General features: G+C 52.2%; 2 pseudogenes; one reads left to right on the top strand and one right to left on the bottom strand.

Moving 5' to 3' along the window:
- The first annotated feature begins 1941 nt into the window (after window positions 1-1941).
- The window catches only part of LOC101555704 (lactase-like protein), a 66142-nt pseudogene continuing 46129 nt past the window's right edge, over window positions 1942-21954 (top strand).
- On the bottom strand, window positions 13138-16076 carry LOC101539305 (patr class I histocompatibility antigen, A-2 alpha chain-like; annotated as a pseudogene).

The following is a 21954-nucleotide window of genomic DNA, read 5'->3' as shown; positions in this document are numbered from 1 at the left end:
ACCCGCTGTGGAAGTGGATGAAAGCCCAGCCCAAGGGCAGGGGCATTCTGGGAAATGCCATCAAATGGAACCTCACCAAGTTCCTTATTGACAAGAACGGCTGTGTGGTGAAGCGCTACGGCCCCATGGAAGAGCCCCTGGTGATCGAGAAGGACTTGCCTTGCTACTTATAACTGCACCGATCTTTGCCCCCACATCGAGCCCCCCAAAATGTGCCCCTCGGAGCCTTCCACCCGGCGCCCATGACAGTCTTTCTGCAAAACAGCCTGCTGGTGGGGCAGACTCGAGAACTCGGCATGCACCCCCTTGCCGGAGGAAGGCCCCAAGGCCCAGCTTAAGGCTCGGTGCCCCCCACCCCCGCTGCCTTCTTGGAATAAAACATACAAATTGGCCAAAAAAAAAAACAAACCACATTCACATGGAGGGCTCCTCTTCATCCATAATCTACTGCCTTCAAAAGTGACTAAACAGCCCAAAAGGAGAGAGAGAGAGAAAAAAAGGAAGGTGCCTGCCACAGAGGCAGTGGGTGGGCCGGGGAGGGGGTGGCGGGAGGGATACTGGGGACTTTGGTGGAGATCATGCATTGCTGGAGGCATGGATGTTCGATCATTGTATGAGTGAAACTCAACCATGAAAGCTTTATAACAGTATCTCATGGTGATTCGATAATTTTTTTAAAAGAGTAATTAAACAACATGTGTGTGAGAAATCCTTGTTAATAGCATTGTAAACCACAAGATCTTAATCAATAAAAAAATTTGAATAAAAATAAACAAGAACTCCTGGTTCATGCACTCAGGAATCACCTCTGGCTGTACTCAGGGGACCATATGGGATGCTGGGATTTTAACCCGGCTTGGCCACATGCAAGGTAAACGCCCTACCCTCTGTACTATCACTCCAGCCCCCCCTTTTTTTTGGTTGTTTTAACTTCTTGACAGAGAGGATGGGAAAAAGAAACCCCGGTGGGGGCTGGGAAACAAAAGGCTTCTCAAAAAATAAAGAAAAAAGGAAAAAAAAACAAAAAAAAAAAGAAAAAAAAGGCTTCGTAAGCCCTTTTCAATTTTGTTTTTCATGCATTCATTTGGGGAGTGTGGGGGAGGTCCTCAGGGACGAGCCTGGCAGGGGGCGCCAGACCAAATGGGGGTCTGGGGATGGGACCCGGAGCCCTCCCCGCTGTCTGTCTCTCTGCCTCAGCGCAGCTCTCTGGACATGCTGGTTGGAGCTACAGGTCAGCAGAACCGGGGGCAGGGTTGGGGGGGCAGGGAGGGATGAGTCTCAGTGGGGGGCGCAGGCTGGTGTATGAAGGAGCCCAGCATCTGGGACGACTTCACCCGGCGCAAGGCAGGGAGCCCTCCTGGACACGGGCAGGCCCAGGGCCCTGGTGACGGCTACAAGGCCCAGGTGAGTGTGTGTGTGAGGGGGGAGAGAGCAGGAGAGAAAGAGCGAGAATGACTGAGACACACTCTTGGGGACACACAGGCTGGGGTGGTCCGGCTAGTACTCCCCTCACAGAGCCCTGCTCAGCACCCCCACTCCTGTGGTTCTGGGGTGCACCCTGAGGTTTCAGACTGTGGCCTCGGAGGGTCAGGGCCCACCTGAAGGGCCTTGGGCCATTGCCTGCTGGTGCCTCCCAGGCCCGGAGTGCCCAGACCGCGCTCGCTCTGCGTCCTGCTCCCCTCCGGCCTCACGTCTCAGCAGATCCCGCCAGGATTGTTCGTGCCCCAGAACCTCAGTGATGTGACTGTGGGCGCTTGGGGGAAGGGGGCGGGGGGCCTTTCCCACAGGGCCCAGCCCACCCCCACCTGAAGAGGACAGGCCGGCTGGAGTGCGCAGTGGCGGGGTGGACAGTTCCGGCCCCCCACAGGGACACCCCCACCCCAGTCTTCTCGGTCCATCTGCCTCCTCCCTCCGTCTGTGCAGGAGGGTGTGGGCCTGCTCCAGAGCCTGGGCATGAGCCATGACCGACTCTCCGTGTCCTGGCCCCAACTCCTACCCACGGGGGTCAGTGGTGAGGAGGGCGGCGTCCCTGCAGCCCGTGGGGCTCCCTGTGTCCTGTTGGCTTTGTGAGGTCACTTGGGGATGAGGAACAGCCACAGACCCCGGGGGAGGGCCTGGACAGGGGAGCAGCAGGGCTGGGGGTGGGGGATCAGTGGCCCGAGAAGAGCCAGGGCCCTGCGCCACTCGAAGCCCTGCTTGTCTGCTCTCAGCCGAGCAGGTGAATGAAAAGGGGGTCCGGCTCTACAGCGACCTCATCGACGCCCCGCTGAGGGACAACATCACCCCAATCTTGACCATGAACCACTTGGACCTCCCGCAGGTGAGGGCAGGTGCAGCTGGGCGCTCAGCTCCACAGGCTGGACTGGACGGGGGTCCAGGGCTGGCCCAGGCGAGGCAGAGTCTGGGTCCAGCTCCTCCCTCTTTGAACTTCTGCTATGTGCCTTAGTTTCCCCTTCAGGCAGCTGCAGCATGCCTGGTCCGGAAGCTGGGGTCTCTCTGCACACCCAGCTGGGGGCTGTGAGCCCTGGAGGTGCTCAGAGCTTACTCCTGGCTCTGCACAGGGATCATTTCTGGTAATGCTTTGGGGACCTTGTGGGATGCCAGGGATCTAACCAGGGTCAGACGCTCTCCCTGCTGTGCCTAGGCCTGGCCCCTGCCAAGTTACTCTTATGTATCAGCCTCAGCCTTGCTCAGCTCCCCAGCCCGCCCTCATTTGCATAGTTCCTCCCACAGCTCAGCTCCACATCTGTTTCTTTCTCAATATTTTTCTTTTGGGATCACTTCTGGCCGTACTCGGGGGTTACTCCTGGCTCTGAGTTCAGGAATCACTCCGGTGGGCTCAGGGTGGGGAGCCATGCGAAGTTCCAGGAATTGAACCTGCATCAGCCATGCGCAGCACAAGCACCTACCTTCACTTCTCTCTCGTCAACCCTCTGAGCACTGCACTATAGCACTGTCATCCTGTTGTTCATCGATTTGCTCGAGTGGGCACCAGTAACATCTCCATTGTGAGATTTGTTGTTACTGTTTGGGCATATCGAATACGCCACAGGTTGCTTGCCAGGCTCGCCATGTGGATGGGAAACTCTGGTAGCTTGCCAGGCTCTCCGAGAGGGTTGAAGGAATCGAACCTGGGTCGATGACCATGTACAAGGCAAACACACCCTACCCGCTGTACTATCGCTCCACATCACTCCTCAGCTTCACATTTTTTTTTTCATTTTGGGTCATACCCGGTGTTGCTCAGGGATAACTCCTGGCTTTGCACTCAGGAATTACTCCTGGTGGTGCTCAGGGGACCATATGGGATGCTGGGAATTGAACCCAGGTTGACCGAGTGCAAGGCAAATGCCCTACCCACTGTGCTATCGCTCCAGTCCCCAACTCCACATTTAAACCCTTTCATGGCTCATCACATCTCAAGCCCACAGCCCTGCCCCTCACTGCCTGTGCCTCTGGCTGCACTCTGTCACCGTCATCACCCGTGTTTCTCACACAAGCAGGGCCGGTCGGCTCCAGAGTCCCTTCTGGACACAGAATGACCAGCTTCTGTCCACTCTCTCAGGCGCTCCAGGCCAGGTTCGGCGGCTGGCAGAATGTGAGCATGGCTGCCTACTTCCGGGACTTCGCCGATCTGTGCTTCGAGGCCTTTGGGGACCGGGTGAAGCACTGGATCACATTCAGTGACCCTCTGGTAAGCCGGACTGGAGTGTCCCCAGCCCCCTGCACATACACACACATACACACAGGCATACACATGCACACACATACACATGCACACATGCACACACAGGCACACGTATGCACACACACACACACACACACACACACACACCTCACAGGCCCATTTGCTCTCCCTGCAGACAATGGTGGAAAAGGGCTACGAGACTGGGGTCTCCGTGCCAGGTCTGAAGCTGCCGGGGACAGGACTGTACCAGGCTGCACACCACATCATGAAGGTGAGGTGCCGGGACCAGAAGGCTGGGAGGGAGTAGAGGGGACAGCGCCCTTTGTTCCAGCTCATTGGGCCCCAAGGATTGAACTTTCTCACTCATTGGCTGCCATGTCCAGGCACGTCCAACAGCCTTCCCGCGCCTTGGCTTCCCTGCTGTTCATGGACTGTCGGCTCCCACATACTCTCTGCTAGTGTGGCCTCGTGGTCTAGAGCTTACAGCCTCGCTAAGGGGCTGGATCCCACCTGTGAGTCCCTCTGTCCAGGAGGGAGCCAGAAGCGAGGGCACCCACAGTACACGCTCAGATGCTGGCGGCTTGCACTTGTGCCGAGCTGGGCTTTGGAAGGAGCAAGGAACGTGAGAAGTAGCAAAAGAGTGTGGTAACTCGAGTGGAAGGTGTGTGGGGTACGAAAGTAACAGGGTCTGCCTGCAAGGGTGCAGCGGGGTGGCATGCGGTGTCCAGAGGCATCAGTGAGGGTGGGAGACGGCCATCTCTGTCTGGCTCTGGCCAGACCGAGTGCTGCTTCTGTTTTGGTGTTGAGGCCACCCTGGACAGTGCACAGAGGACCAAATGGTGCCAGGGATCAAGCCTGGGGTCCTACATGTGCTCCAGCCCTCGGGCCACCCTGCTGCCTGCAATACTGTGTGATTAACTGTGGTCCTGAGCAGCCCGGCACATCCCAGGACTAACTTTGCAACTGTGAGTTTACACCGACCGTGTGACTCCTTCGCTGACTGCCCGCCCAACATACTGAGCGCTTTCCCTGATGTCCCTCTCCAGCACGATGCGCTTGTCGAGTTAGTTTTTGCCGACTGAAAAGTCCAGGAAGGAAAGGCTGCTAAAGCAAACAAGGGTATCCTGGGAGGGGGGTGTGGCCTGAGTACTGGGCTCTCACATAGATGCTTCTCAAAATGCAGGGAGCATCGGACTCTGGAGGAACCTTGTTAAAATCGTGCTTTGAAGGCCAGAGATGTAGCTCTGCAGAGCACATGTTCTATCCCTGATGCTGTAACTGGAAAAATATCACAGCTTTGTTGTTTGGGAGCCACACCCTGCAGTGCTCAGGGCTTACCCCTAGCTCTGCACTCAGGCATCATTCCAGGCAGGGCTTGGGGGAACTTCTGTGTGCCGGGATTGAAGCAGCGTTGGCTGCGTGCAATGCAAGTGTCTCACCCACTGTACTGTAGCTCCGGCCCCAGAAATAATACAGCCCATTGAGAAAAGGGTGGCTGGGCCTCACCGTCAGAGTTTCTGACTCAATTCTAGACTAGGGCCCAGGAATTCTCATTTCACTCAAGCTCCCAGGGGTTTGTGATGCTCTTGGGTCAGGAGCTGCTGCCCCTTAGCGCCTATATCACCTTGTGATATTCAGGTGGGGATGGAGCGGTGACAGCGGCTCTCTGTGTTCCTTCATGATTTCCGGGTTCTTTAATATTTTCAAAAGTGAAAATACTGAGTAAATAAGATACTCAGACTCAGAGTTGGAAAGCATAGAAGTTTATGGAAAGTAGAAGAGAGAAGAAAAAGAAAAAGAAAAAGTCGGGAAGAACTTTTGTATGTGTCGTTTTAAGGGCTCCTTGCATTCCTTAGGGGTTGACAAGTGTTTACAAAAGTTGCCAGAAAATTATAATGCTGTCTAGCTGGTCTATATTTTTCTGGGCATTTTTGCCTCATATCTTAGTCTCCCTGTCAGTCTAGGCTCCAGGATAGGGTGTTATGGTCCTGGAAAAGTCTGGGACTGCTGGGGCAGAACTTTGGCAATGAAATGTGTGGGGTCAGTGGGGGAAAGGCCGCAAGGGGAAACTGAGGCATCCTCCTTCACTGGCAAGGGGAATCAAATCCTCCAGGCCTAATTGCCAATTATTTCAGTTTCCCCGTCAGCCTAGGCTCCAGGGCAGAGTTTTATGTTCTGGGGAAGCCCGGGGAATGCTGAGAGAGAACCTTGGGGGTGGAATATGTGTCTGGTTGATGGGGAGAGATGGAACATCTGGAGATAGAAAACTGTGGCTTCCTCTCTCCCTGGCAAGGGGAAACTGAGGCTGCCTCTTTCAGCAATCTCTCAGATGCTGGGCTGTGCAGGCCTGTGCAGGGCCGTGGGGTAGCAGGCGACACTGTGCAGAAAGGAAGGATCAGATTCCATCACCAAGACTGTTCCAGACCCTCGACATCTCCCCCAGCAACTGAGTGTCTGGGGGAAATGCTCAGGAGCAAGAAGGGAGCCAGCCCTGAGTGGAGTTAGAGGGTCCTTTGTGCCGGCAAAACCCGTCCGTGCATACCAGGAGTGCCCACCTCCAGCGGTCATACAAAACTGGGATGAGCCAAGTGGGATGTGTGAGAATGACAGGACTGAAATGGGGTCTTTAGAAAGTGCGGCAGCTTGGAAGAGTGAAAAGAGTCCAGAGGGATAGCACATCGGGGAGGGCATTTGCCTGGCTAGCGGCTGACCCAGGTTTGATCCCGGGTATCCCATATGGTCCCCTGAGCACCACCAGGAGTAATTCCTGAGTGCAGAGTGAGAAGTCACCCCAAAAAAGGGGGGGTTAAAAGGAAGAGAGTGAAACCGGACAGAAGATACCTTTGCGCTTTATCCTGTCGCAGGCCCACGCCCGAGCCTGGCATTCTTACAACAGCACCTGGCGCAGCATACAGCGATGTGAGCTGTCCTGTGTGCCCGGCTCAGACTGGTGCCCACGGTGGAGGGGTGGGGGTGCCACCACACCTAGTCCCTCTCCTGCATTCTCTCTTTGAAGGGCTGGTGGGGATTTCCTTGAACTGCACCTGGGGGGAGCCCCTGGACATCAGTGACCCTAAGGACGTGGAAGCTGCCGAGAGAAACCTCCAGTTCTGCCTGGGCTGCTTTGCCAACCCCATTTATGCTGGGGATTACCCCCAAGTCATGAAAGACCAAACTGGTGAGCCAAGTCACATCTGTTATGAAACTTTCTGTTTTGTTATTTTTAACCTCAACCAGCCATGCTCAGTGCCGACGACTGCCCCTGCACTTAGGGATCACTCCCGGTGAGGCTCAGAGGGTCATATGAGGTTCCGGGGATCAAATCCAAGTCAGCTATGTGCACAGCAAACATTCTACCTACTGTACTATCTCTCCACAGCCACCCCCATCCCCTGACAATTTTTCTTTCCTGGATAGTCAGGTGTAGCTTGCCAGGCTCTCTAGTGTGGGCAAGATACTCTCAGTTGCTTACTGGGCTCTCTGAGATGAGTGGAGGAATCGAACCCATGGCATATTTGATATGCCAAAAACAATAACAACAAGTCTCACAATTAAGATGTTGCTGGTGCCCACTCAAGCAAATCGATGAACAACAGAATGACAGTGATATAGTCAGGTGTAGTTTGGGATTTCACTTAACTGGTTGCATGCATGCCTTGAATGCATGAAGTTTGATTCAAGGGCCGGAGAGATACTGCAGTGGATAAGTCTTGGACTCAGCTGGCCTGGGTTCAATCCCCAGAACTAATTATGGCTTTACAGTGCTGTGAGGAGTGATCCCTGAGCACAGAACCAGAGGATAAGCCCTGAGCACTGCTGGGTGTGTCTCCCTCTACCCAAGGATTCAAATGTGAAACTGACTTGAACGGAAAAGATAACTGAAATGTCTGGGACTGGCTCAGTAAAAGAAAAGGCAGACAGGGTGATTCATTTAAAAAAAATTAAATTAAAAAGAAAAGGAAAGAAAAGAAAGGAAAGGAAAAGAAAGGAAAGGAAAATAAAGGAAAAAAAAGAAAAGAAGAGAAAAGAAAAGAAAAGAAAAGAAAAGAAAAGAAAAGAAAAGACAGGGACCAAGAAAGGAATCAGGCTGAGACTTCCTGACTTGCCACCGCCCCTGCCGTGGGAGCCAGCTGCCTGGGCCGCCAAGGGAGACTGTGCACCTGAAGCTGGTACTCAAGGTCCCCACGGACGAGAGCTGCGTGGAGTTCAGCTACCCGGAGCTGCTGCTGTGTGGGGAGCAGCGGAAGAAGTCCATTCACACAGAAGACCCATTTAATGATGAGCATAAGGAGAGGCAAGAAGTAGAAATATTGGCTAAGAAGTTTGAAATGAAATATATTACATCCTTTCAGAGGGCTAACATGCCCGTGTAACCCTAGAAAATCAGCACCTGTGTAACCCCGGACAGCCAGTATGCATGTGCCATCCCATATATCTAAGTAACAACCCCCACGACAAAGGGAATTATTAATATAAGAGGAATTTTTTAGTGTGTATTATAACAAGCAATACAATGGCTGGTGGAATCTGTCTGGATGGGAGATGTGTGCCGAAAGTAGATAATTGACCAAACATGATGACCCCTCAGTCTCTGTGTTGCAAGCCATAATGCCCCAAAGTAGAGAGAGAGTATGGGGAATATTGTCTGCCATGGAGGCAGGGGGAGGGTGGGAAAGGGGGGGATATACCCGGGATATCATTGGTGGGGAATGTGCGTTGGTGGAGGAATCGGTATTTGACCATTGTGAGATTATAACCCAAACATAAAAGCTTGTAACTATCTCATGGTGATTCAATGTGATTAAGTGAAATTTAAGAAAAAAAAAAAAGAAAGAAAGAAAACACTTCCTGAGGAGGTCAGTGGGTAGCACTAGACAAGTGTCCTGGGGTGGATTTATACAGGAAGTGTGGGGAGGACTGCATGATTAGAGGAGGCTCCAAGGCTTTTGGAAGGTTCCAGGAATTGAGAAATCCCTGGGTGGTTTCACAGTGCAGGTCCTTCTAGCTGAACTCACCTATCAGTTAGACTCTCCATGTCAATGAATCCCAAAGCCCCGCATTGAGATAGCAGCTGTAGCCAACATGCCGGGGTGGTTCCAGCACAGAAAACGACCAAGAATTCTCTGTCCCTCTCCTATTTCCCTGCCCCAGGGAGAAAGAGCGCAGAACAAGGGCTGGACACGTCCAGGCTCCCGCGGTTCTCGAGCCAGGAGAAGAGCTTCATCAGGGGCTCCTCTGACTTCCTGGGCTAAGGCTACCTCCTACCCGCTACATCACAGCCCGCAGCCTCCCCTCGCGCCTCGGGCCCAGCTACCGGAACGATCGTGACCTGGTGGAGCTGGCTGACCCTGCGGGGCCCGAGCTGGGGTCCGCATGGCTCCACTCTGCACCCTGGGGGCTCAGGAGGCTCCTTAACTTTGAGGAGCTCAGGTGGGTGACGCATTATTGAAAGGACAATTTTCAACCCGAATTCATGTTCAGCTGCCTACATTTAATTTAGCTAGGTTTTTGGGGTCTCTCCCCGTGGTGCCCAGGGATCACTCCTGGCAGTGCTCGGGGAATGACATGGTGGGCCTTACCCACTGTTCTATCACTCCGGCCCGGTGCCTACATTTCCAGTTACTTAGACCTCAAAGGCTGACATAGACCTTACCTGCAGTCCAGTTTAACTAATACAGATATAATTTTTCCTTAGCAAAATTACGATTTCCTATTTACTTTGCTGCACTCTCATCTAAAACAAGACCTGAAGTATTTCTCTAAAATGGTCCTGATTGGTGGCCCTGGAGCAATAGCACAGCAGATAGGGCATTTGCCTTGCATGTGGTCAACTTGGGTTCGATCCCCGGCATTCCATGTAGTCCTTCAAGGACCACCAGGAGTGATACCTGAGTGTAGATCCCTGAACATTGCTAGGTGTAGTCCCAAGACTAGAGAAAATGGAAATGGTGCTGATTTATTACCATCTTTTGCTCGAACTTGCCCATTGCCTATATTCATCTCTGAATAATGTAAAGGTCACCTGTGAAACTAGGACACAGTTCTTACAGATGCCTGCCTCAGAGACCTGCCTGCAGGTGAGAAAGTAATGCATGTTGGGTCAGAGTGATAGTAAAGCAGGGAGGGCACTTGCTTTGTACCATCCTGAGTTTGATCCCTGGCATCCCATAGGGACCCACATGCACTGCCAGGAGTAATTCCTGAGTGCAGAGCCAGGAGTAAGCCCTGCACATCACCAGATGTGGCTCAAAAACCAGTAAGAAAAAAAAAGTAGTGCATGCACTGTGTGACCCCAGCAGACTCAGTACGGAGACCCTCCCATATATGTGACAGAGAATGGAGCGCCTCAGAAATTTCACGGGACCCAGTTATGTGATGAGTGGAGGATTCAGTACCTCAAAGGTCACATAAATGAAATGCTAAAAGGTGAGATACAAATCAAGTCTTCACATGTTATCTGTATAATATTAACATATTGATCAAGTTTCTTGGACAAATCTTGGTTAACACATCATGGGCTGAAACTTGCTTCCAAATTTCAGATGAAGGGCTGGAGTGACAGCATAGCACTATCTCTGTGGGTAGGTGCTTGTCCTGCACATGGTGAGCCCAGGTTTGATCCCTGGTACCCCATAGGGGCCCTTGAGCGCTTTCAGATGTAAGCCCTGAGTATTGCTGGGTGTGCTTACCTGCCCTCCACCAAAATAAACAAAGTAAAAACATTCAATTTCAAATAAAACTATATGAGATCATCTTTTTGCACTTGACCAACTCAACAGTAATGGGGGCTACTTATGTGTATGTATATATGCACATATACGTACATATCTGTATCACTGTCATCCCATTGTTCATCAATTTGCTTGAGCAGGTGCCAATAACGTCTCCATTCATTCCTGTTGCATGGTAGTGTAGCCCGATGGCATATCAAGGGCACTTCCAGGGGAAACAGGACCGTCTTTGTTACTGTTTTTGGCGTACTGAGTACAACACGGGTAGCTTGCCAGGCTCTGCTGTGTGGGCGGGATACTCTTAGTAGCTTGCTGGGCTCTCCGAGAGGGGTGGAGGCTTTTGGGGCAGCCTCTAATCACCTTTACAAGTGTTCCCAGTCTACTGAATGTAAGCTTTTGATTGACTGGCATGTTGTAAGATCTGCACAGTTTCAAACATGCACCTGCCTGTACCTCTGGGCAGCACGTGGGACATCTGCAGCCTCAGGTTGATGTTGATGGAGTGCGCCCAGAAGTTGTTGAGCAGGGAGGGTCTGTGCCATGTCGAACACCTGTGCTGAGCCCCAGGTCTCCCCAGGTCTCCCGGTGGTTGGCTGACAGCACCCCACAGTGGATGAACCATTGGGCGCGCTGCCGCCACGGCTCTCTATCCTGTGGTGCTGCGATGTGGCCCAGCCAGGGCAGGTGGCAACATTGTGGCTGCCACCACCGCCACCATGGTTTCTCCATGCCCTGCCAATGCCATTTTGTCCGAATCTTGCAAAACAGTCAGCGATGCACATCAGGAATTATGCAGAGTTCCATGCCTGATGTGCTGAGCCACGCGTTGTCTAAGGCGAGATGGTGAGCCCGGTTAGGGAGAATGCAAGGGATTTGGGCAGCATCCCTGCCATCTTGCCTCCCCCCACTCCCAATGCTGGGGACTGAACCCAGATCGAGAAGCTACAAGGTCCTAGCACGAGTCACCATCCATATCCCAGGTCCTTTCTGCTTCACAATATTTTGGAAATGAAATACAGAAAATTGAAAGCCTATGTCTCTGCAGCCAGGAAAGACAGCGTCTCTGTGGAAGGGTAGACCGCGTGGCCTCTGCTGGACACCTGGGAGTGGGAGGAAAGACTCTCCGAGAGATACGGATTCTTCTACGTTGACTCGAACGACAGAACTATGCCGCACTACCCCGGGGCTTCTGTCGAATTCTACAGGAGGATCATGGCGGCCAGTGGCTTCCCCAGCCCCAGAGAGGTCGGGCTGACGGTGCCTGGTGCTGGTTCTGGGCTGGAGAGCAGGCTGTTTGGGAGCAGATTTGGACAACCAGTTTCTCTGCCTGCCTGAGAAAGGCGGGGTCAGGAGAGCCCGGCTGGAGGTCTCAGGCCCTAATGCACAGCCCCCCTCTCTCTGCTGTTCAGAAGGGGATCGGCAGGCCTTGAAGTGGTCCCAACACAGCATTAGGGCATGACTGGGTCACATCATGCCCGAATGTGGGATTTCGGTTATGCTGGCAGCAAAGGCTTGGAATGAAATGTTATTCTAAATGTGTGTCAATGCACACAAAGACTATTTTTTAAATACATGTGAAAACCGTTAAGCAAATCAGACTATATAATTTTTCTCTTTTTCTTACCAAAGGCACAACTAAAGAAATGCCACTGGTTCCAAGTGAAATTTTAAAATAATTTAAAATTGAGCAGGATAGGGCGCTTGCCTCACATGCTATCAACCCGGGTTCAATCCCAGGCATCCAATGATCCCCAGAGCTTCTGCCAGGAGTGACTCCTGAGTCTGCTCAGGGACCATATACAGTGCTGGGGATGCAACTAGAGCCAGCCACGTGCAAGGCAGGTGCTTTAGCCTCTTGTACAACTTCTCTGGTCCTGCAAGCAGATTAAAAAACAAGCAAACAAACAAAAAACCCACCTAATTTAGAGGCCAGAGAGATAGTACAGTGCCTTGCATACATTTGCCTTGAATATAGCTGACCTGGGTTCGATTCCCAGCATCTCATATGTTCCCCTGAACACCCCAGGAGTGATTCCTGAGCACAGTGCCAGGAGTAAACCCTGATTATTGCCAGGTATGGCCTAAAAACAGAAGAAAACCTCAAAATCTAATTTCTTACATGGTTCAAAAGTGATTTCAAACAGAAAAGAAAAAAAAAGAGGAAACTGACCAGGACACTGTTCCATCATTTGGATTAGATGGAAAGCAACAAAGCAACAAAGCAACAGAGGAGTTAGAGGTGCATCAAAGCCCACAATGACTGAGACAGAGACAGACTGGGCACACCTCTGTCCCCTCTCTTTCCCTCACAGCCTCTCCGGTCACCTGTGGGACAGACTAAAATCAAGACAGAAAACACATGGAAGTCCTGAAGATTTTTTTTCTTCTCAAATTTCAGGGTTTACCTCATCCCCACAAAACAGGAATTAGAAAAGTGCAAATCAGATGCTGGTTTCAGTAAGGGAGAAACATGATTCAGGAGAACAAGAAGCTAACACAGATGGAGACGGCTGAGTCCTGTCTCTGCTGGCACAGCCCAGAGCATCAGGGAAGAGAACGCAGGTCAGTGTGGAGGGCCCGGTGGGCAGGCGTAGGTCAGTCTCCCCCATCACAGAGTGTGACAGGACACAGACACACTCAGGTCCCAGGGCAGAAGGAGAATCAGCAGTTCTTGAGTCACAACTTTGGGTTGAGAGGAAACCCAGCGGGGCAGCTGCCTCACACTGTGAGAGAAAAGAATGAAGAGACCCAGGTGAGTGACAGAAGTGGTGACATCCTGAGCAAGCTCCCAGCATCCCGCTCAAAGAACCCCCAAACCCAGTCCTGTCCCCTCTGCCCAATCACTAGGATTCAAGAGAGACTCATCAGAGCCCTGGAAACTGTCACTATCTGGGGAGGAACAAACTGGCCATGGTCAGAGCCCCAGAGGGTGGGACTAGAGGAGGAATTAGGGGTGCAGGAGCTCCCCGTGGGCTCCGGTCTCTGTCCCCAGGATTCTAGGGCCCCAGCTCTGCCCACACTTACTTGCAGCCTGAGTTACTGTCCTCCTTCCTCACCTGTCGGAAGAAAACATCCCAGGGAAGGTTGGGAAGAGCACTAGGTCCTGAGGCCACAGAGCAGCTCTCTAGGCCTGGAAACCCTGGAAGCGTCAGAACACTGAAGACTGAGGGCAGGACCAGGAAACACGGAGGAAGTAGATGCTCCAGGACTGACCAGCCTCTCCTGGCAGTTTGTATTCACAGGGACAGTCCCTGTGACCTGGGACCCTGGGAACCAGGTTCATCCCCAGCTTATGGAGGTGAAAGTGTCTTTCATGAGCAAACCTGAGAGCGGCACACACAGGGGAGTGTGAGCGACAGCACAGGGGCGGGTGGTGCTCCCGCTAATGAAGCAGGAGAGCTAATATAGGGGGAGACCCCCAAAGTGGGGCAAGACTCAAGACTTGCCGTGTTGGACAGATTCCCCCCAACCCACCCCCATCTTACCTGAGTGCTTCCTCCTGCTGATCACAGCTGCCACCACAGCTCCAGTGACCACAGCCCCGAGGAGAGCCAGGCCGACAATGATGCCCACAGTGAGGATGGTGGGCTGAGAAGGGGGCTCTGGGAAGGGAGGAAGGAGAGGGTCTGACCCCCAGCCCCAGCCTGACCCTCAACAGTTCCCCAGAGGGGCCAACCTTGATTCCCTGAAAACAGGCTCTGTGCCCCGTCCCCCTCCTCACCCCATCTCAGGGTGACAGGCTCCGGCAGCCCCTCATGTTGCACACGGCACGTGTATCTCTGCTCCTCTCCAGAAGGCACCACCACAGCTGCCCACTTCTGGAAGGTTCCATCCCCTGAAGGCCTGGTCTCCACCAGCTCTGTGTCCTGGGTCAGGTCCTTCCCATCACGCTGCCAGGTCAGGGTGATCTTGGCAGGGTAGAAGCCCAGGGCCCAGCACCTCAGGTGACCTCCTGGTCAGAGAAGGGGTGGTGGGTGATGTGGCTTCTGGGGGGCTTCTGAGGAGGTACAATGAGAAAATTCACACTGTGGGTCACTTCCACAATGAGGTTGAACAGGATAATTGGTTTGGAATAGGAGGCAAAAATCCAGAAAGAAACTTGACAGGAGAACCTGAATAAAATCCTATTCCTTGGAAAGTTCTAGAACAGGGTTTGGGAAGGAGGTTATGTCTCCTTCCCAAACCTGCGCGGGTACCGTCTCTCAGGAGACACTGACTCTGTCTTGCCCTGAGTGGAGGGTGAGGGACTGAGAGAAGCAGGAGTCAGAGCTGAGATCTGAGAGAGTTCACAGATGGCTGCCGGGTCCCAGGGAACCCACATTCGTTATTTCAGAGAAGGTCGCCCCTTCTCCTCGCCCCTTCCCCCCCCACACACAAACTAAGTAACTTCATGGTCCTGAGGACACAGGGTGGCCTGAGGGGAGGGCGAGTCTCTGTGGTACAGAATATAAAAACCAGCTGGGTCCGTCCCTCTCCTGAGGGAAGAAGGGCCTCTGTTCTGACACTGAACCCCACTATGTCCCCTCTGTGGGGAGTCGCCCCTCCCAGGGAAGGTCAGGGGCCATCAGTACCCGGGACCCAGTACCTGCGCGTAGGAGCGTGTCGTTTCCGTTCTCCAGGTATCTCCTCAGATACTGCACGCACCTGCCCTCCAGGTAGTTCCTGTCACGCTCAGCCTCACCCGCCTGCTCCCACTTGCGCTGGGTTCTCCAAGCCTGCGTGCCCGCCGCCGCCGTCCAGGAGCGCAGGTCCTCGTTCAGGGCGAGGTAGTCGGCGCCGTCGTAGGAGTATTGAAGGTACCCGCGCAGGAGGCGCCCGTCGGACCCCACGTCGCAGCCGTACATCACCTGGATGGTGTGAGAGTCTGACCCGCCCCGCACAGATTAACCCCGAACCGAAAACGAAACCTGGGCCCGGTCCCCGAGGCGCCTCCCGGTCAAGGGTCCGGGGCGGGTCCCTCAGCCTCGGGGACGCTTGGACCCGCCTCGGGGCGACCCGGCCCGTCCCCGTGTTGGCTCGTCCCTGCCCGGCCGCGCTCACCCGCCTCGCTCTGGTTGTAGTAGCCGCGCAGGGTGTTCAGGCCCACTCGGAAAGTCTGTGCGTGGCCCTTGGCTCTCCGCGTGTTCTCCTCCCAGTACTCGGGTCCCTCCTGCTCCACCCACGGCGCCCGCGGCTCCATCCTCAGACTCGCCGAGTCGCTGTCGAAGCGCACGAACTGCGTGTCGTCCACGTAGCCGACGGAGATGAAGCGGGGCTCCCCGCCGGGCCGGGACACGGCGGTGTAGACATACCGCAGGGAGTGGGGGCCTGGGGGAGGGGAAGGGGTGAGACCTGGCCCGACCCGCCCCCCGCGCGCCCCGGGGCCAGGGTGAGGGAAAGGGAGGGGGCTCGGGAGACGGGAAGTGGGGAGGGACCGAGAAGGGCGAGACTTAGGGGCGCGGGGGGAGTTGGGGGTTGGGGGACAAGGAGGAACATTTGGGGGCGTCCGGGCAGGGAACCGGAGAAACTCCTTCTCGGGGTCCTGCACATCAGTGCCTGGCAGTCCCCACCCTTCCCCCCGCACCGACTCCCCTCCCAACCAGGCACTCACCCGCCTGGGTCTGGGTCAGGGCCAGGGCCCCCGAGAGCAGCAGCAGGAGGGGTCGTGGCTCCCACATACTGAAGGAAGGAAGCGGTTCTCACTCCTCCGGATTTCAGTAAGTTCGTAACGGGAGCAGCGCGGACGCTGATTGGCTGATCTAAACATCATCGCCCAATGGGAGTGAGGATTGTGGCCGCTTCAGGAGTATTCGGGCAGAAGGTTGCAGAGAGAGAAGTCAACACAGGTTGCAGAGAGAGAGAAGTCAAATTCTGTGGAGACCAGGAACCCCCCAGGTCTGATCTCCTGCCCCAGAACCCACAACCTCCCGCCCCAGGGAACACTAGATCACACCTGGGACCTGGGACTTTGCCCTTTCACCTGCTTCCGTACCTGATCTTGGTCACACTGTGTCCCGTGTCCAGGGCTGAGACTGACTTATCGATTTTCTGCTGTGCAGCTGCAGATACTCTTGGTTGCTTGCCGGGCTTTCTGGGAGGGGCGGAGGGATCGAACCCAGGTTGGCTGAGTGCAAGACAAATGCTCTACCCACCGTGCTATCACTCCAGCCCATGTATATAATATAATATTTATATATAATATGCAAGATGGACTTTTACATATCCAAGGGCTATTGTTCATGGGGAAAAACCTCTTTTTAATGGGCTTTCTCAAGGGGACATTTTTTTCAGGAGTGGAAGTAGAGATAGAGCAGATACAGAACCTCCCCTATGCCCCTCTCCCCTGCCAGGGCCATATTTCACCTCTAGTGCAAGTATTCGTAGAAGCCCACCAAGCTCAGTGAGCAAAAATAGTAACACTGAAACTCAGAGGAAAAAAACACAAGTAAACACTCAAACATTCAGCTTTAGTGACACCATTGTGAGATAGAACAATGATCACAGATTGACTTTTATTGATCTATTGCCTGATACTTTCTTACTGTAACAAGCAATATTAGGTAAATTATTTTGTGCCCACTAGGGGGTCAGGCTTGTGGGTGGGAGGAAATGCTAGTGTGTGCAACCAAAATAATGAGCAGCACAGCCAAGTGTGCCGACACCACAGCTGACATGTGCAACCTCAAAGCCAGAGCGTATGTGCAACCTCAGAAAGCCAGGCCACCTGTGCGACATCAGAGAGCTAGATAGAGCTAGAACTCAACTGCCACTCATTTATCCCTGCAAGAACTGCCACTACAATGGAATTATTTAATGCTGCAATAAGTTTATGTTGTACCATGTGTCATAACAAGCACGTGTTGAACTAAATTTCTTGTGCCTGATATGGGGCTGGCTGAGGGGCTGGGTGGGAAACTGGGGACTTTGGTGAACGGAAGGTCACACAGTGGTGGAATTGGCTTTGGAACATGGACTTCCTGAAACAACGGTATAACAAACAACTTTGTAAATCATGGTGCTTGCAGAAAGTCTCCCCTCAAAAAAAAAGTGCTTCGGGGGTTAAGGGGCACATGCAGCTGGTTTTGTGTGGCACACACGGGCCTCAGAACACCACAGGTGTGGCACTGGAGAACCTGGAACTCGTGAGCATTGTTTGAAAGTCCCTACCCCAAAATAGTAAGGAAAAGTGACAAAACTAATTCAGAACATAAACAGTGTTGTTGAAGAATGAATCCTTTACATTGTATGTATTCAAAGTTTCTTCTCTATCTCATCAGAAGCTGGCTGGAGTTTTATATTTTCTGCTGCCTTTAATCTATTGTTTTATGTGACACTTATGGAAATAATAAGCTTTATTCAAATATGTAGGGCTGATATTTTTAATGATTGTGTCAGTTAATTATAAGCACTAATTATAAGGGTAAAACTCATTGTTTCAAGAAATGGGGACTCATGAATATTGGGACCCAAAGCCTTATAGATGTTTTAGGATTCTGAAATCACATGTTTAATATCCATTTGGTAAAAATAAAATATCAATTTGGTAGGTGAGATATGGACTCAAATCTTGTGTGTTATTGTGTATCATAAGTGAATGTGGTGAGTGGATATCCAGGCTCCCATGGGTGAACCCGGGCTCCCTTTGGGCACCCAATGTGGGAGACATGAGACAGCAGGTGGGAGAGGACATCGCTGACAGTGGTATAACGTTGAAGCATTTGTTTTGATTTATTTAGAATCTCTTTAAGGTTTCGATCCTGTCCCAAGCTGAGGGGACCTTGGACAACAATGATCCTGCCCCTCCTTGGGGGGAAAGGGCATCCAGGTCCTGATTAGAGATGGAGGAGATGAAGGAGCTGTTCTCTCCTCAGACTCTGTTCATACGGGTTTAAAGTAATATAGGGACCAGACAGATTGGAAAGTGAATAAGGTGATTACCTTGGGCACCACTGACCAGGGTTCTATCCCTGACACCCCATATGGTCACCTGAACCCCACCAGGACTAATCCCTAAGTACAACCAGGTGCGATCCAAAACCCAAAAACCTGAATAGAATGTAAGATAAACTCATCATCTGAGCGTGGCGATGGGGAGGGACTAACTGGTTGGCGGAGGGAGGTGGCAGTGGGGCAGCGCTCAGAGGCGAGAGAGTGACTGACTGGGAAATGGCCTGTGGGAGAGCAGGGCTGCACTCTGCTGGGCTCAGAGACCCACATGGGGTGCAGGAGAGGAAATGTGACAGACTGGTGGAAAGTGCAGCAAAGTAGACACCGATGTGAGGCTATAGTTACTGTCACTAAGGACACACAGACCTTCCCCCTGTCTCAGGAGCTGTTATCTGTGGAGCTCCTGCAGGGTCTCTCCCTTTCTTGGTATCTGCTCATTTGGGGCAGGTGGGGGAACTACACCCCGCTGTGCTCAGGGTTACTCCAGGCTCTGTGCTTGGGGGCTGCTGCCAGGGGTGCTCAGGGAACCTTGCAGTCTGGGTGAGCCTGGCCTTGCCGCACACACAGCCTGCGCCCCGGCCCTTTGAGCTAAGGCACCTCACTGACCCCTGGGCATGGTTCACTGTCTTGTGAGGTCTGATGTTTGTAAGAAGGTGGTTTAAGAGATTCTTTAATTGCTGATTTATTTCTGTCCCTTCCTTCCCTTTGTGGTCACTGCTATTGGTGCCTTCACTGGTGCTCCCACACTGGGTTGTGGTGCTTGACAGGGTCACACATTTGCTCACAGGGCTCACACACTGTTCAGTTGTAACATAATTTAGGTAAAATTTAGTTGTGGCGCTCTTGCACACTTGGTTGTGGTGTGAAAGACAGAACTATTTTTTTTTTTTGTTTTGGGGCCGGGGATCACGCAAGACAGTATCACCAGGATCACACGAGGCCTATGAGATGGTGCCAGGAGTCAAACTCACGCTCTCATGTCTGCAGGGCAGACAGTCTACACTGAGCAACACTCCCAGGCCCCAGAATGTCTACACTGAGCAATATTTCAGACTTTCAATCTAGCCTCCTATTCTAGTCAGGAAAGCTAAGATAGTTCTGTGAGTTGGGGATAAGGCTCAGCGGTAGGGAACAGGCCTTCCACATATGGAGGCAGGGGTCCATCCTGGCTGTGCAGAAACAAATAATAGTTCAGTGAAAAAATATTGGCCATAGACTAGAATGGAATTTTATATTTTGAGTATGATCTAACAAATATTTTGTAAGAGTCATCATGATCATGATCACGATATCCCGTTAATCACCGATTTCTCAGGTGGGCTCAGTAACATCTCATTTCGTCCTTTCCATGAGATCTTAGAAGTCCATCTCAACTCAACCCTCCAACGATGTTGCACTGGGGGCTCTTCAGGGTCAGGGTTATGAGATCCAGCTTGTTAGTGGATTTTGCATATGAATACACCATGGGAAGCTTGCAAGGCTGTCCCATGTGGGCAGGAAACTCTCAGAAGACTGCCAGTTATTCCCAGAGGGAGAAGCAGGCTAAAGATATTGAGCGGCTTGGTCTCGTGCTTCTGAGAGCTTGCTTTTAAGTCTCTCTCTGGATGTTGGCCGTTGATGGGATTACACACACCTGCGTTCTTCTGCCGGTACCTTCATGCATGAGGCCTGTCCGAACGTGTGGAGAGGGGCCTCCAGCATGGCTGTAGCTAGGTTCCTGTGGTCCTTGGCCGCCGGGAGCTCTGCTCGGGGTGAGGAGGGAAGCTGGAGCCCATCCCCTCCGAGGCGCCCCGGGGAAGACAGCCAGGCTTGCAGGCAAGAGACTCTTTTAAGAGTCATAAAATTTTAAATTTATTTAAACTTAAATACATTTAAATTTATTTAAAGTAATGTTTAAAAACTGTTCACATTCAGAACAATTAAAAATATCCTTAATGCCAGGACCAGAGTGCAGCAGGTAAGGTGTTCACCTGACATACAACTGACTGGGGTTCAATTCCTGGCACCACATATGGTAAGCCCTGAGCACTGCTGGGTGAGACCCAACAATAAGCAAACAAAATTGAAAGTTTCATACAACCTGAAGAACAGTTTTTACTGTGAGTGTTACAGAGCGATTCATTCTAAAGTAACAGTGTGGGAAAGAGAACAAGGAGCATAGGTACTCTTTGGGAGGGGGTCAGGTGAATGAGGAGAATTAATGTTGATAACATAAGTAGTATAAGGAGGTGGTGGATGATATTAGGCACTTTGGTGGTGGTGCGATGAAGAAACTACATTAACACTGCACATGTCACCTTAATTACAATAATAGACATATTTGTGTGTACAAAATAAAACACATGTCTTGAAATAGAGAAACTGATGAACACGTGTCATCGGGGGTGAGAGTGACCATCAACAGTGATGACCAAATTGCTCCTGCAATCCCTAAAGTGCTGTTGAGAATGACACCGTGTCTGTGGGCTTCTGACACCCCTAGCCTTGGCCACCACACCCAAACTGAGGGGCTTTCTCCAGTGTAGAGCAGAGCAGCCTCCTTACAATGCCACATCATCCAAGACTCAGCCAGAGGAAACTTTGGGAGACATGACTGGGATTTCACTTGAGTGAACGTTCCTGGGATGAGATGTTGTCCATCTGAAGAGCTGAAGAAACTGAGACTCTCGTTAGAAATTTCCAGACAACTGGGGCTGGAGAGACTGGACAGTGAGGAGGGTTCTTGTCATGCACACAGATGACTCAGGTTTGATCTCCAGCACCCCAGAGGGTCCCCTGAGCATCACCAGGGGTGATCCCTGAGAACAGAGGCAGGAGTAAGCCCCAAGCATGACCAGATGTGACGCCAACACAAAATAAAACAGAACAAAATCTCCAGGCTGCCTCTTACCCAAAGCCCATGTCCTCTCATCTTCTGTGTGAGCTTGTGTTTGATGTTCAAGACATAGAGAGTCTTGTCCATCGCTAGCAGCCTAACTGTGACCTCTGCATTGCCTGTGACCTTCAGTTCCACTTTGCTCTGAGGTGATAAACTCAGCATAAAGTCTTTATTCTTCAATCTAATATCTAGCTGATCAAGAAAAAAGACACCCAGCCCACCCCAAGCTCCTTTTCAAATTCATCCTTGGGGAACTCCACCAGCCCAGTTACAGCAACGCACACTTGTGTGCAACCCTCACCAGTCTCCTGGTTGAGTCCTCCCCTTCTCTTTTTCTTTTGTTTTTTAAGCCACACCTGGATGTGCTCAGGGTTCACTCCTGGCTCTGGGTTTAGAGATAACTCCTGCCGGGCTCAGGGAACCTCTGGGGTGCTGGAGAACGAACGCAGATTGGCTGTGTGCAAGGCAGGTGCTCTACCCACTGTACTACTGCTCTGGGCTGACCTCTTTTTTTTTTCTCGCTTATTGGCCCAGCGATGCACAGGGGTTACTCCTGGCTCTGCACTCAGATATTACTCCTGGCGATGCTCAGAGGATCATATGGGATGCTGGGGATCGAACCCAGGTCGGCCACGTGCAAGGCACATGCCCTACCCGCTGTACTATAGCTTCAGTCCCCTGGGCTGAGCTCTTAAAGGCATACTCTCACCTTTTCCCGCCCCCATTCTTAC

Source organism: Sorex araneus, chromosome 2 (genome assembly GCF_027595985.1).
Source record: "Sorex araneus isolate mSorAra2 chromosome 2, mSorAra2.pri, whole genome shotgun sequence".
NCBI lineage: Eukaryota > Metazoa > Chordata > Mammalia > Eulipotyphla > Soricidae > Sorex > Sorex araneus.
The sequence above is the reverse complement of the archived record's forward strand: the minus strand, read 5'-3'. Positions and strand labels throughout refer to the sequence as shown.